The sequence below is a fragment of the Anolis carolinensis genome, chromosome 1 (genome assembly GCF_035594765.1).
Source record: "Anolis carolinensis isolate JA03-04 chromosome 1, rAnoCar3.1.pri, whole genome shotgun sequence".
NCBI classification, from domain to species: domain Eukaryota; kingdom Metazoa; phylum Chordata; class Lepidosauria; order Squamata; family Dactyloidae; genus Anolis; species Anolis carolinensis.
The window spans coordinates 330,557,461-330,572,342 of NC_085841.1; the positions used below are offsets into that span (position 1 = coordinate 330,557,461).

General features: G+C 38.0%; 1 protein-coding gene and 1 long non-coding RNA gene across 3 annotated transcripts in view; one reads left to right on the plus strand and one right to left on the minus strand.

Moving 5' to 3' along the window:
• ift43 (intraflagellar transport 43) overlaps nt 1–14,882 on the plus strand; it is a 65,695-nt gene that overhangs the window by 23,630 nt on the left and 27,183 nt on the right. The gene's annotated exons all lie outside the window — the stretch shown is intronic.
• LOC103281049 (uncharacterized) overlaps nt 3,409–14,882 on the minus strand; it is a 102,102-nt gene continuing 90,628 nt past the window's right edge. Inside the window, exons 3-4 of the long non-coding RNA XR_010002129.1 lie at nt 11,703–11,849; nt 3,409–5,018 (exon numbers count right to left, since the gene is read on the minus strand). This is a non-coding gene — a long non-coding RNA (uncharacterized LOC103281049). The remainder of the gene's footprint in view (nt 5,019–11,702; nt 11,850–14,882) is intronic.

A 14,882-nucleotide genomic window follows, 5' to 3' on the forward strand; every position in this document is an offset into this window, starting at 1 on the left:
CTCTACCAAAAATTCTTCACCTGCTTTCCACTATGTCTTCTTCTGTAGCAGGCTGTCTTTCGCTAAAACCCTAATATAAGATTTCTGCAGTTGCAAACTCTTCTCTCTACCCAGCAGAGGGCACTCAGATTCTGTTCTGTAAGCTGCACAGATGCACTTCATGACATCATTACCTTTTGATAAACAGACTTACGGTAAATGGCCCGTTATGTTAGCTCATGCATTATATTTATAAGACACCAGGGGAAAAGAGCATGTGCTCGCTGAGGAGATCACCAGGCGTCTGGCAGAAAGTACTTATTCTCATATGTTAAGGAATTTAAGTTGCTTAAAAAGGAGTATGGGGTTGGACAAGAGATTCACTGAGATCCCCCTTTAAACAGACAGACGTACACCCATACAGAGTAGTATTTGCTTCCACTTTGCAGATATTCTTTTAAACATCTGTTACAAATAGAATCTGTTAGTTTCCCTTTTCCATTCCCACTCTTAATAGGAATGGACAAGAGGAGCAATGCCAGATATTTATTATTTATTTACAGTATTTATATTCTGCCCTTCTCACCCCGAAGGGGACTCAGGGCAGATCACATTATACACACATAGGGCAAATATTCAATGCCCATAAACACATCAAACAGAGACAGACAGACAGACGCAGAGGCAATTTAAACTTCTCCTGAGGGGATGTTCGATTCTGGCCACAGGGGGGAGCAGCTGCTTCATCATCCACTCTGACTGCACTTCCTCATTCCAAGTCGTAAATTAGTTAAACTTGCCTCCCCACTTTTATAAGTGGTACCTTATTTCCTACTTGATAGATGCAACTATGTTTTAGGTTGCTAGGTCAGCAACGAGCAGGGGGTATTTTTTTATTTTTAATTGACGGGTGCTCATCCCGCCATGGGCTGGCCTCGAACTCATGACTTCATGGTCAGAGTGATTTATTGCAGCAGGCTGCTCAACAGCCTGCACCACAACTCGGCCCCCGATAACAACAGAGGCCTCTCCACTCAACAGATGCAAAGGCAATAGAATCCTTCTACATGTGCTTTTTGCAACTGATATAAAGAGACATGGTGCCTGAAGTACTGAAAGGAATATGGCATTGTGTTGTAACATTTATATCTTACCTTTCTCCAAAAGCTAGAATTCAGCTTACAAAAACAAAATACAAAACCAAGTAGAAATATACATAGATTAAGAAGTAATTGGTATCCAACTCTATAGAATTAAAACCATTTTAAACTTAGTCATTTAAAAGGAAAGGATAAAAGTAGCACAGTACAGTAAGAGGGCCCTTTTTCTTGTAAACAGCCTGTTTCCCAAAAGCTGTTGGAATAAAAGAGGCTTTGCCTATTGTTAGCAGGATACCAAGAAGGGAGCCAGTCTACCTGCCCCAGGAGGGAAGTAACAGGGCATAGGAGTTTTCTCACACATTTCCAGTGAATGTGCTTGTGGAGAATACATATCAATCAAGACTAGTACTGTAGCTATTAAGCAATTGGTCCAGTCCTATTTTGAACCCATGTAGTCTTCAAGCAATTTCTCCAGTCCCATTATAAACCCATCCACGTAGGCAGCTATCACTACTATATCCTCTGACATCAGTTCCCACAGTTTAACTAGACAGTATGTAAAGAAGGGCTTCGTCTTATCTGTCTCCAGCTTCAGGCAATCACTAGTCTATGAGGTCAGTGCAGCAACAGGTTTGGTAGTTGCATTCAGAATGGAGACCATTGGAATATCTCTGGGAATTCTTTGAAGGGAGGGATTTAGGTCTTTCCAATCCCTTCTAAGAACCTTGTGATATGCAAAGTGCAGATGAACAAGGAAGAGCATGTACAAAGCAGCAAGCACTTCACATAAGATGAACCACTGGGTATGTCCTACTGTGCATGACACCTACACAGCAACCATTTGTACTGTAGAAAGGCCACCAATACCTAGTCAGGAGATGTAAAAATAGAGAGTGAAAATAGTAGGTGATAAAGAAAGTAATGTGATGTCCCAAAAGAAGAAAAGTTTTGATGTGTTTTAACAATTTTCTGATTTGCACTTTTTTGTTTTTTTAAATGCACGTATACCATAATGGCGCTCCATGCAGTCATGCCGGCTACATGACCTTGGAGGTGTCTATGGACAACGCCAGCTCTTTGGCTTAGAAATGGAGATGAGCACCAACCCACAGAGTCGGTCACGACTGGATTTAATGTCAGGGGAAACCTTTACCTTTACCTATACCATATATGTTGTTTTAGAATAAAAATGCTGGTTTTAAGGAAACTTCAGGTTTAATATATAACTTCAGGTTTAATATTCATGGTATTGGTCCTGTTTGTTTATTAAAAGGAAGAGCATTTACTATATTTTCAGCTAGAGATTTCATTGAAATCACTTGAAAATATCAACACATTAGTCATCAACCAGAAAAGAATAATAAAGCGATTAAAGAAGAATCAGCCAAAGACATAGTAAAATAAATTTGTTTTTCCTGCGTGACTGAATGCTATAAAGGCTACCAAGCACTCTTTTGATAAAGATATTCCAAAAATTACGTGGCACAACAGAAAAAGCTTTCCTTTGGGGCATCCCTGCCTCATCTGTAAAGGAGAGAGAACCCAAATAATATCAGCTTGGTTAAGACCTGAATGGATAGGCAAGTTCATGTGGGATTGGCTTGCTTTGCACATTCCAGCCTCTAATAAATCTGAAGCAAAGATCAAGGTACTCTGAGCAGGAGGAATAGATAAGCAGGCTGTGCCATATACTGTAAGTAAAGGAAAATAAGACCTCATAGCTATAGCAGAGTGTGGCCAATTACATTTCCTTTTGAGGGGAGCTGTGATTGCTTTTCTTACTATTCAGTATCTGTTCACTCTCTTCAATATCATCATTTGGAGAGTGTTTCCCAAAGAGAGAAATAATTTCCCTTTTTGAGTAATCTTAAATGAATATTAACATAGCTATTTTGTAAGAGATTGCTGTAGGAACCTTGGAGTAAGAAGTGAATCAATGAGTCTTTCAACTCTGTGAGTTCATTCTTATGTGGGAAACAATATTTTAACATATTCTAGCTGTGTTCTCAAGTGCAAATTCTCATGGTTCTTTCATTTGCAAGTTCAATAGAAGTGAATACCTGCTACTTGAGCCCTCTTTTTGCTTGCACCAATCCTGATGGTGCTTTCATTTCTTCAGAACAGCCTTTTCTAACCTTGTGTCAGCTGAATTTGCAGACTACAGTTTCTACCCCAGTTGTTTCAGTCTGGTGTATTTTGAGGCACCAGGCGAGGGAAGACTATTCAAGAGCAATGGTTCTCAAGCTTTCATATCTGACATCAACCTGTCACATCAAACAAACACCATCAAACAAACAAACAAACAAACAGCCTACTTCATCCAGACTAGAAAACTTTTAGGTTTTTAGGCATCCTCTTTTTATATTTATCATTTTTGAAAGTTTAAACACACAAAATTCTAAGTATTATTGCAAGGAATAAAAGCAAATAAACAAAAATATATCCATTTATAGTTGAAAGCTGTTATAACTGTTACTGCTTGGTAAAATATAGAAAAATGTTATTGGAAATAATTTTTTTGCTACGGCTAAAACACAAATAAATGCTATAATTATGTTAGTAATTAAAAAGTATAGCATGACCATTCTGTGTTCCATCTAGGCTTTTTCAGCATTCCGTTGAGAGCCACTACTCCACAGTAACTGGAAATTAGAAGAGCATTAAGACATTCAAAAGTAGAAGAGTCATTTACTTAGAGTATGGTCAGTAGCAGCTTTGAGTACTGGAGATAGCAATAGGTTGTTAGGACAGATAGGAGCAAAACAACCTCAAGCATTTGAAGATGACACCCAGAAAACGGAGACATTTTTGATCCCTGGAGACTGAGTGTTTAGCTTGAGGCTCCAGAGACAAGCAAATCTTCCAGTTGAAGATGGAACTTAATTAAGTTTTAATAGGATGTTTTCTGATAACAATTTAATTGTTGTTCTTACCCAAACCTTAACTTCGGGTACAGAGCTGAGAATACAAATTATTAAATAAAACAGTTCCCTTGCCATTTTCTGTGTTTGACAATATTCAGAGGTTTTGCAAAATCTTAAAAGAATCTCAGTTCATGCAAGTAGTAGATTTGTTTCTCAGAGGCTTCTCCATTCTTTTAAATGAGAGATTAAATAAATGACTAATTTCAATGTACGAAGCAGCCACTCTCTACAGAAGAGCTCCCTGGTGGCTTTGACATGGATTTTAACCATGGCTTACTCAAAAGTGTATTTTCCTTATGTACTATCTGTTGCCGACCTCAGGAAAAATGGGAAGAGAAAATGGGGACACAGGAAACAAAGTGAGCAAGCCAGACATGGATGGAAGGAAGAAAAGGAAGGAAGGAAGGAAGGAAGGAAGGAAGGAAGGAAGGAAGGAAGGAAGGCGAAGTCTGATTAAGTTTTGTCTTGAAGTGTCTGTTTTTGGGTTTGTCCCTGCATTGATCTGCAAGGGAATGAGGCAAGTAATGGCCCTTTGGGGACCTTCAGGACTTTCTTCTCAATGTCAGCCGTCATTTTCAATCACCCTCTCCCTCCCAGCCATTAATTTTGGCCCGGGATCATGGGAACTTGTCCATCTATCACACCTAATTGACACTAAATGATCTGTCAGTTTATTGATGAACGGCAGGAGTGGAATTGTCACAATATATTTTACTTTCTAACAACTCCTCCTGACAATTTTACCTTGTCCATCTCACTCTCCTCACATAAATCTCCATTGGCCTCTCGTTCCTTCTCTTGGGCTGTTCTGGTGCCAGCCGCCTCCACACCATCAGCACGCATCAAGGACATCAAGATGGCGGTAGAGCTGCAGTGTATGGGCTTGGTTTTTTTTCCTCCTTTTTATAGAGTGGATGTTCCAGGAATGCTAACTGGCTCATGTCCTCTTCTCCTTCAGTGTCATTGCTGAGGTGGTTCTCTCCTTGTCTTTCACAGTCAGTTCTTATGTTCAGACCTAGTAAAAATAATACAGTGAAGGGACAGAGCAGAAGAATCACCATTGTGTTGTATTTATTTGCTTTTGTTTTTAATCCTCGAACTAAAGGGACAATCACCATTGATAGTTTCCCTTTTCTGCCTTTTAACAAGATTTTGATCAAAATATTTGTTTAAATATTAATTACTTGTTTAATTTATCCCAAATGAAAAACTGAAACACTGTTGCTCTGCATTTTTCTTAAATTTCCTTTTGGATATTTATCGTTTGAAGTAGGTCTTTTCAAATACAGGTACTCCCCGAGTTAGAAACATACAACTTACAAATGACTCATAGTTAACAACAGGGGTGAAACAACAGGAGGCGAGAGAAAACTACCCCTAGGAAGGGAAATTCACCCCTGAAAGAGTTATCAAGAGGAAAAGGGGTCTTTACTGAAGCTTTATAACAAATCCTTGTTTCTATAACAAACCACATTTTTCAAAATCCAGTTATCACAGGGACAGAAAGTGAGGTTAAATCTTCTGAAATCTATGCTATCCAAAGTGATATATATGGCTTGTGCATTATGGCTGAACCTCAATCAGTTTCTGCTGGACGGATACCGGTAGACCCCCATATCAATTTTTGCAGGTTGCTGGATAGCCATTTTTGTACCGTAGCCAGATCCAGCACATTGGTGGCCATGGAGGGGGGAGGTTCCCCTTCCCGTCATTATAGGCAATGGCACCGTTTGTCTTATATCCTTCATTAAGACCTGTATTAAAAGCATCAGAGTTAAGATATCACTCTTTCTGCGATCCTTTCCCTCTGTCTGCAGAGGAGATCAGATTTAATGCTTAGTTAAAGCTGTGTCTACTCTAGAGGAGACAGGTGGTGCACACCGCTCTCACCCTGCAGTACACAACTTTCCATTATTTTAAGGAGGCATCCCAAGTTCCCAGAGAAGGAAGAACAATGACCTAGAGCTCTCTACCCTGGACGTCCTTTAAAAAGCCCTCTTTTATCATGATTTTTACTGGGGTGGGGCCTGCCTCCCCCCCCCCCCCCCCACGCCTTTCTGTTTTGGGTTTAATGCTTCCTTAAAGCTGTTTTTACTTTCTACTCTAGAGGAGAGGTAACTAGGTGGTAGTAGTTTTCTGAGAATGAGGCTTTTCTCTTTTTTTGCTGGGATTACTATTAATAATTATTATTATCTTTTAGAAGTATTTTCTGTAGGAGAGGAGGGGAGGAGAAAAAAGAAGCTGGAAGGGTGACTCTCCAAGCCCCCAATTGCATGCACACACCCCACGCACCTGTCCTGCACGTTTCCAACTTCCAATCAGTCCCATTAAATAAAAAGAATCAAGAAAATAAAGGAAAATCAAAATCATTCAAGAGAGAGGCCAAGCCAGAAGCATGTACCTGTTACAACTTACAAACAAAATCAACTTAAGACCAGACCTACAGAACCTACCTTGTTCATAACTTGGGGACAGCCTGTCATGGTAAACAAAGATTATATCAGCAGAATTTCCTGACGCATTCCCAAGTGGTTTCACAGAGATGAGTTCTGGCTTTAGGAAGTATCATCAGTAAATACATACCAAAGAAAATCATACTTTTGATGATCTTCCTCTTAGCTAAAGTTTTGGAAGACATGGATTAGCATCTATCTTTTTGGAAAGTGACTACTGGAACCTTTCAAAAATAAGGGGATATTTATTTCACTTGCCTTTTGTTATCTCTCTCATACCTGGTAGGTTACTGTGGTTGTAAGTCTATAGCAGGTCTAAATCCTGACCCTTTTGTGAAGACACTGAGGTCTGGAGCCTCCACTGTCTAAGAACATATTGACTACATTTTTGGAGAAAGAATGAAATAATTCTCAGAATTGAAGATTTTTTTGAAAATGCTACAATTTCTATTTGTGATCCACTGCAAAGGATTTATTTGAGAGAAGCTATAACAATGGAAACCTATATGTAGTAGAAATTGTTCATCAGCAACCACAGAGAATCTGACCCAAAGTTTCCATTAAGAAAGCCAGGATCAAGAGTTGACCTCAGTTAGGCATTTATTGCTAGAACAATACTCCATTTCAAGAGCCCCTGAAACATAACTAGAACAAATATTAGATATTTTGTCTGATGGGTTGTAGTTGAAATGTATACCACTCTGAAATAGCTAGAACAGAACTGTAATTATTCCGTTTTTCATAAACAATTTTGGCAAGGCAATGCCTTGTGAAAATAGAATGTGTTCATTTATTTATACTTATTTATTTTTCTCACTTCATTCACCCTTAATTGTGCCATCTGATGGCCACATCTGACTGCCTGTGAGGCAACCATTGTTTTGACATGGAATCCCATGTAATGTGTAATCGTATTGAAGTAGGATCACCTGATCCAGAAAATGTTGCCTTTCCTCCCATTTTCTTTTCTGGTTACCTTATCAAATCTGGCTATCTAACATCATGGGTGGCATGCTACTGCTCACCATATAATTCCTGATTAACACAATTATTTCTGATCAGAAAGGAATCAGGGCAGAGCAGGTGCACAGAAAGCTATAAAAACATTGGCCCTCAATACGATTTTTAAAATAAAGATGACTGCTTATATCTCTTGGGGGGAAATCCTATCTCTAACCATTCCTAACAATAACACAAATTAAAATTATCCTGTCCAATTTAAGCAGAATCTTCAGTACAACACTAAAACATTAGTTGATTAATAGGAGTAACATGTTCAAAGGGAAATATTTCTGTTCTATTAATCCAAAAATTGGCGTTTTAAACAAATATGAAGTTTTACAGTTGGAAATGAGAAACCATATGTGGTAGGAACTAGTAACTTCATGAGAGAGCAGCAGAAAGTGGTTAATTACATAATTACATAATCATGACTCTTTTCTTTTGGTTCTTTTAGTTTGAGTCCATTCCCAAAACTTTCCATAAGGCCATATCGTAAAAGCTCAAAACTTTGGCTTTACCAACCGCTGTATTTTTGTTTCTTCCTTAGAGCTACAAATAGATTTTTCTCCATCTTTGAGCTAGTGGAAATCTGTATTAGGACCTTGGTCTTTCAGTAACTTTGGAAGCAGACATATTTTGAATGCCACAAGCTTAACAAATTGCTGTTTTCCTTTTGATGAATCCTCTCTTCAAAAATAAAAATATATGTGAACATCAGTACTTTCCTTCCTGCTCCTTCTTTCTGTTCTTCTAGCAAGGGGGCATCTTCAAGAGGGTTTCATTTGGCAGGTCATTCATAAAAGAAAGCTGGCTTAGACAGGCCAGGAATCCTTTTTTACAGTCATGCAGAAACATCCCCTTCAGCTGTGATGATGCTTCTGCATCTGGACCTACAGTACTTTGAAATCGTAGTCCTCGGCTCCCTGTAGAGTTCAGTCAGTCCTTATCCCTCACGGTTAACTCCACTGGGTTACTCTTTATCTGTATTTCATTCTCCAGAAATGAAAAATCAGACAGTGTACTTTCTATGTCTATACATTTGTTTTTGTTTTGTAGAAGTTCTCAAAGTGGGATAATTTTTTGAGAGCAGCATTGCTTCTTGCTGGGTTGAGGGCAATCAGTGGTATCTAGCATTACTGTGGAATGAATTTTTTTGAAGATGGAGGAAAGGCTATTTTTTTCCTAATGTCTTGTTTCTGTAGTATATAGAAGCTCCATATTTCATGAAATTGAACAAAAAGAAAGTCAGATACAGCTATTAAAATGATCACAAAAGGAGTACTCAAATGCTCTTTAAAGGCAGTTCGATGAAATAATCTAGAAAACTTGAGATATCTTATTTTTCTGTCATCACACAGCCCTAGCCACATTGCTTTTCTTTTTCTTTTTAAAGAAATTGTTTACAGAAGTGAAACATTGTAAAAGCAAAGACATATAGTATGGTAGTAAGGAAAATAAAAGGGCACTCTGTTTGAGGTATGGTCAGAAGGGGGCATACTTTCCGCAGAAATATCCATAAATTCCAATACAGTTGCATCTTGTGCTGTTTCTGTTCACTGTCAATTTGAGTTCTGCCCCATCTGCAGCCTTTCACCTCTTTGTAATGTTGTGGATAAATAAATAGCGTGGTAGTAGTTAAGTATATTGGGGCTGTGACAAAGTTGATAAATGATGTAGTCTTCTCTGTGTAAGGAACACTAGTCTGTTTGGGAAGAGGAAGGCAAAACTGACTGCTGTGTAAAAAAAGAAACCTCACAACTGCTTGAAAATGTTTATGTGAAAAGACTGAGTTGTTCAATTCTGATGTGCAAAACAACAACAACAAAATTGTGAACTAATTCTTTTCATAATTTTTTCCCAATCTAAATATTATGTCTATTGTATCAAGTTCTGATCATTAGATCTTCAGATTCCACTTTACAGCAAGGAAGCCTGATGTCTCTTCTATCCCTGATGCACATATATGTATTGCATACTGTGCTGAAAACTATTTGGGACAAAGCATGTTAGAAAAATTTAAAAATAACAAAATATGTAGTGAAGAAGCAAATTTCAGGAAAATGAAGCTGTTGTCTTAAAATATTCTGCTTCTCATCTGTATCTTGTCACTCTTTTCTCATAGTCTCCAAACATGATGCAAGCAATCATAACATTTTCTGTTATTTCCCTAGTTCTATCTGTTTCATTCAGCCCATGTAGTACAGCTGTACTGACCTCCAGCACTCTGCTGTGTGTATTGTACCACAAGAAGGAAGACTAACTAGGGTCCTCCATGAGCTGCAGACATTAAAAAATGTCAAGGGCATTTGCCCACATTTATCCCACTTACGTCTCCTGTTAAAACAGGTTAACGGTGTCTAATTAACCACTGAACATTGTCATCCTGCATGAATATAGCAGCCTTGCTCTTCTAGGAGCCTGTCTATTTTATCTCCATTAAATCTCCACAGTATTCCATTAAATAGGAGAGAAACATTTTAACAGAGATGATGTCTACATTAGTGCTGTCTTTCACCCTTCGGCACTTAACCTCTGAGACAGTAGTACTCATATAAGAAAGTTGCTTCTTCACCTCTGCTGTGGTCCTTTGCTTAAAGGGAAAACAAGTGGAAACAACACTGGTCCATAGAAATGTACCGTATATACTCGAGTATAAGCCGGCCCAAATATAAGCCGAGGCACCTAATTTTACCACAAAAAACTGGGATAACTTATTGACTCGAGTATAAGCCCAAGGTGGGAAATGCAGCAGCTACTGGCAAATTTCAAAATAAAAATAGATACCAATAAATATTCATATCTGTCTAGACATGTCTATATATATTTGTGTGTTCATTTCCCCCCTGTAATATTTGCAAGCCATTTATATAGGTAGGTAAGAATATATTCATATCTATCCAGACATCTCTCTTTATATAGATTATTATATCTATATAGGATTTGCAGAGACTTGCAAACATATGAGGGTAAATTCATATATAAAAATAATGTATATGTACAGATATACAGGTACATGGATCTATATGTATATAGGATTTGCAAAGACCTGCAAACATATGAGGGGAAAATTCATATATAAAATTAATTTAGGTAGACAGACAGACAGACAGATAGATAGATAGATAGATAGATAGATAGATAGATAGATAGATAGAGGTACATAAGGATTGCAGAAGCTTGCAAGGGCTTAATGCCTATATATCTGTAGGAGAGTTTAACAAATATTTCAGGGGGAAAAGCTTTCATAAGATTAATGAATATATCTATTTCTTCTTCCTGACTTGCAAGGATGTCTTTCCCTTTTCAAAACATTCCCTTGATTAAGAATGAGGGAAGCTTTGCAAAAGTAAACACACTGCTAAGGGAGGGTAAGAGAGAAATAGATCATATATTGCAAGCAATAGCCTGCAGGCTCCATTGCTGGCCTTGACCTTGACCCCATTATAAGCCGAGGGAGGCTTTTTCAGTTTAAAAAAAAGGGCTGAAAAACTCGGCTTATCTTCGAGTATATACAGTATATAGAAAATGTTACTTTTTTCATGGGTGCATATAGAATGACAGATGGAAAAGGAAGGGATAGTTGTATCCATAAATATAGCACCTTCCTATTCGAAAGCCTCAGAGACATAATATGGCCATACTCTTTCCTATCAGTCCTTATAGATAATTTTGTGTTCTGTGAGTAGAATGGATATATGGTCCCATTTGTTCATGTATCTAGATGAAGAAGCCAGCCATGTACTTGGTGAGAGAGAGAGAAGGTAATATGGTTTGGCACCATGTTAATGCTAATAATGATGCATTTGGACTGTCTATCCAGTTCAAATAGACATTCTGGGTCTTACAAAACAAGTAATGGCCAGTATTAAATCAATATTTCTTCGACATCCCTGCCCAGTTTCCTCATATTTATAATACCATAAGAATATAAGTAGAACGTATCCAGTATTCTGTTTCAGATATTGACCAAATCTATGAGCAGCCTATAAAGCAAGATAAGAGTCCAGTGTCCTCTTGTTTATGCTTGCTTTCCTGCCCCAATACTGGAGGTTGTTGTTGTTGTTGTTGTTGTTGTTGTTGTTGTTGTTGTTGTTAAGCACTTTGGAGTTAAAAAGCAATTAAACTGTCATAAAATTGAAACTAGTTAAAACAAATTACAAGAATAGGTTAAAGTTCCGGCACATTATAGGCTATTTTCCCTGAAAAATCAGTTCTTGGAGGCCCATTAAAATGAAGCTTTTTACCTTTTTGTGGAAAGATATTAAAGACAATGCCAGTCTAGGCTCTCTAAAAAGGGAATTCCAGTGCCTAGGAACAGCCATCAAGAAGATCCTCTTCTTTGTGCACATCAGATGGTACCCATGAGGATGGTTTGACAGAGAAGGACCATCCTAGAAGAAATGAAAACACGTACAGGTTCATACAGGAGAATATGGTCTTCCAAATACCCTGGACCTGAAATATATAGCACTTTATAGGCCATCACCAGAGATACGAATTCTGTCTGGGAATTGGCAGTCATTATTACTCTTGCAACAAAGGAGTTTTGAGCTTACTGCAGCAAGCCCCAGTTAATGATCTCGTTGCAGTTCTTTTGGCCAGTTAAAAGTTTTGACCATTCTCCAAAGGAAGCCCAACATAGAGCATATTACCAGTAATCCAAATAGGAGGTAACAAAGGCATGCAAGATCTGATATGTCAAGGAATGGGTGCAGCTGGTACATGAGCTTAACTTTACAAATGCACTTCTGACCACTGCCAAGACCTAAGCTTCCAGGTTCAGGGTTGAATCCAGGAGCTGCCAACCTGAAACTTCAGGCTGAATCTGCATTTTGGAAGATTCTTGTCTGGGTTAAGTTTCAGTTTGTTTGCCATCATCCAGTCCATTCCTGATTACAGGTCCAAGTTCTGAACAAAAACAGTTTCCTTGGATTGAGGTGGTAAGGAGTTGAGTGTCATCTACATAGTGATTAGCTGTTACTATTAGAAGCCACTAATAACTTTATCCTTCATTAACTATCTGATTCTTTTTTACTTCTGCCCACTGTGGTGGTCATCACTGCATGGTATCTTAACAAATTTCATAATTTAACCAAAGTTAAACCTTGCCCTTTGTGAGGATGTTTCTATTTATTTTTATTGAATCTCCTAATACTCAGTTTCTGTAGAAGATCCACACCTGTGCTGTTCTGTGTGACAGGGGTGTCCAACATTTTGGCTTCCCTGGGCCACATTGGAAAAAGAAGGATTGTCTTGGGCCGCACATAAAATACAGCAACACTAATGATAACAGATGAGCAAAAAATAGGAAGGAGAGGACTTGCATAATTTTTGTGATATTCACCACCACAGAGAAGCCAAAAAATCCTTGTATAGTTATTTTTATTATTATATTGATTTATATCTCACCTTTTCTCTCCACAATACTGCCTCATTTGGATGGTTTTTAAAAATCTTTGAGAAAGTCTTTTGGCAAAACTTTTTGCATGATTATAATGTGAATGGATAATACTTCAATATTTGTGGATATAACATACTCTAGTTATTCCATTCCATTCCACTGTCGTTTACAAATTTTGTGCTGAAGAATCTCGCAATCAAGTTACAAAAAATTACCAAAAAATCTCATCATGTTTAAAGTAAGTTTAAGTTTTTATGTCAGGCCACATTCATAGCTGTCCTGGGCTGTATGTGGCCTGTGACCTGTGGGTTGGAAAAGCCTAGTGCATGGTATGGGAAATAAATGGGGAGGTTTTATTGTACCACTCTTTCCCTACACCAGGCCAAATAATACATCTCTACCATGTCTCACCTTTTTTCTGAGCGAAAGGGTGCTAAATATTGTATCACTTTAAAACAGGCGAGTTGCTTCAGCTATCTGATCCTTTTGCTTATCCATTTCTATGTCTGTTTTGGTTCTACAATGTCCTCTTTTTTTTTTAAGGTGCAAAATTGTACATAGTACACCAGGTGTGATCACATCATAGATTTGTATGATATTGACACTACTATTTTTTTTAAAAAAAATCACAATCTTTTCTATGATAATATGCAGTATATTTATAAGAGAACGTGTCTAGGTTTAGCAAACTTGGCAGCATCTTAAAACCTAATAAGGTATATCAAAAGGAAATGGTTCTTAGTACACTGTCACTTTAACAAGGAAAAGCAGCAGCTTAGATTTTATAATGGCTTTTGGAGATGGCATCTCTTTTTATAAAAGCTGGAGCTCTTAATGAAATGGATACAATCTCTATTTTTTATTATTATTATTGGTGGCAGCCCTTCTGTGAAGGCAAGACATGTGGTGTTAGAAGCCAGTCTTCTTATGTTCCTTATCATGCTGTGCTCCCACTCGAGGGAATGAGCAAAGAGTATTTCCCAATGCACCAAGTTAAAAAACTTCATCCTCTGAAATAGTCAAAGCAATCAGCAAGTGATGGAGTATCTGTTAAAAAGAAACCTGGCATTTAATTAACTTTTCAAAGTGCTGGTTCAGCAACCTCCATGTTTTACATTTTGAATATTGAACAAGCATCCCTAATCGGATCTGAATTAGTTCTGGGCTTGCTGGGGTGGAGAACGAGTAAAAGAGCTGCCTGCCACTGCCACCTTCTTCCTTCAAGCCCCCCATTTTATGATGAACTCCTGGTAACCCAAGCAGATTTTCCCTGATCTTTAGGGCTTCTGGCCCAATCTTTTCCAGTGTTGTATGAGGAAGCATTGAACCCTGTCTTTATGACTAAAGAAAGCAGCGCAACCATTAGTACCTGCCACCAGCTTGGCATGATTTTCTTCTGAAGGCAAAATATGTTTTAGCTGCACGTTACTGATGTTTTGAGTGAGTGTTCTGGGGCATCTTCACAGACAATAACATGCCCAAAGGATATTTCAAAGAACCAAAATGAAAACGTTTTTTGGCTCACAGTTCTATCCGGCAGTTTCATTTGACTTTCTTCCTACTAGTCAGTAGGATTTGAAACCACTGTCTGCTCATGGCAGGTAATGTTATTTTGAGTAGTTTTAAAAATAAATAAATATGAAAACTAAGTTAGAAGGATCTTTTGCTTAGTGACCACAATTAATCATTTGTTCCATGCCAAGGTCTGGAATTGATGGGGTTGCTATATTTTGCAAAGCCAAAATGAGAACACACATATGATGTGCTCACTTTGAGTAGCTCTTCTCTATAAGGAGAAGGGCTATTCAATTGAAATAGAAATATTCCTAACCTTCATTTGATTTACATAAGAGCAATTTTAATTGCTTATTTAGTGGTATTTAATAATACCAACCATCAATCTAGTTTTTTCAGCAATATCCCAGCATTATCTGGGATTAGAGTTATCCCTTGTGTCTGCTTATCCACTACTCCAGCACTACAGGTTCTTCAACATCCCTGTGAGGTAGGGCACAAAAGAGAA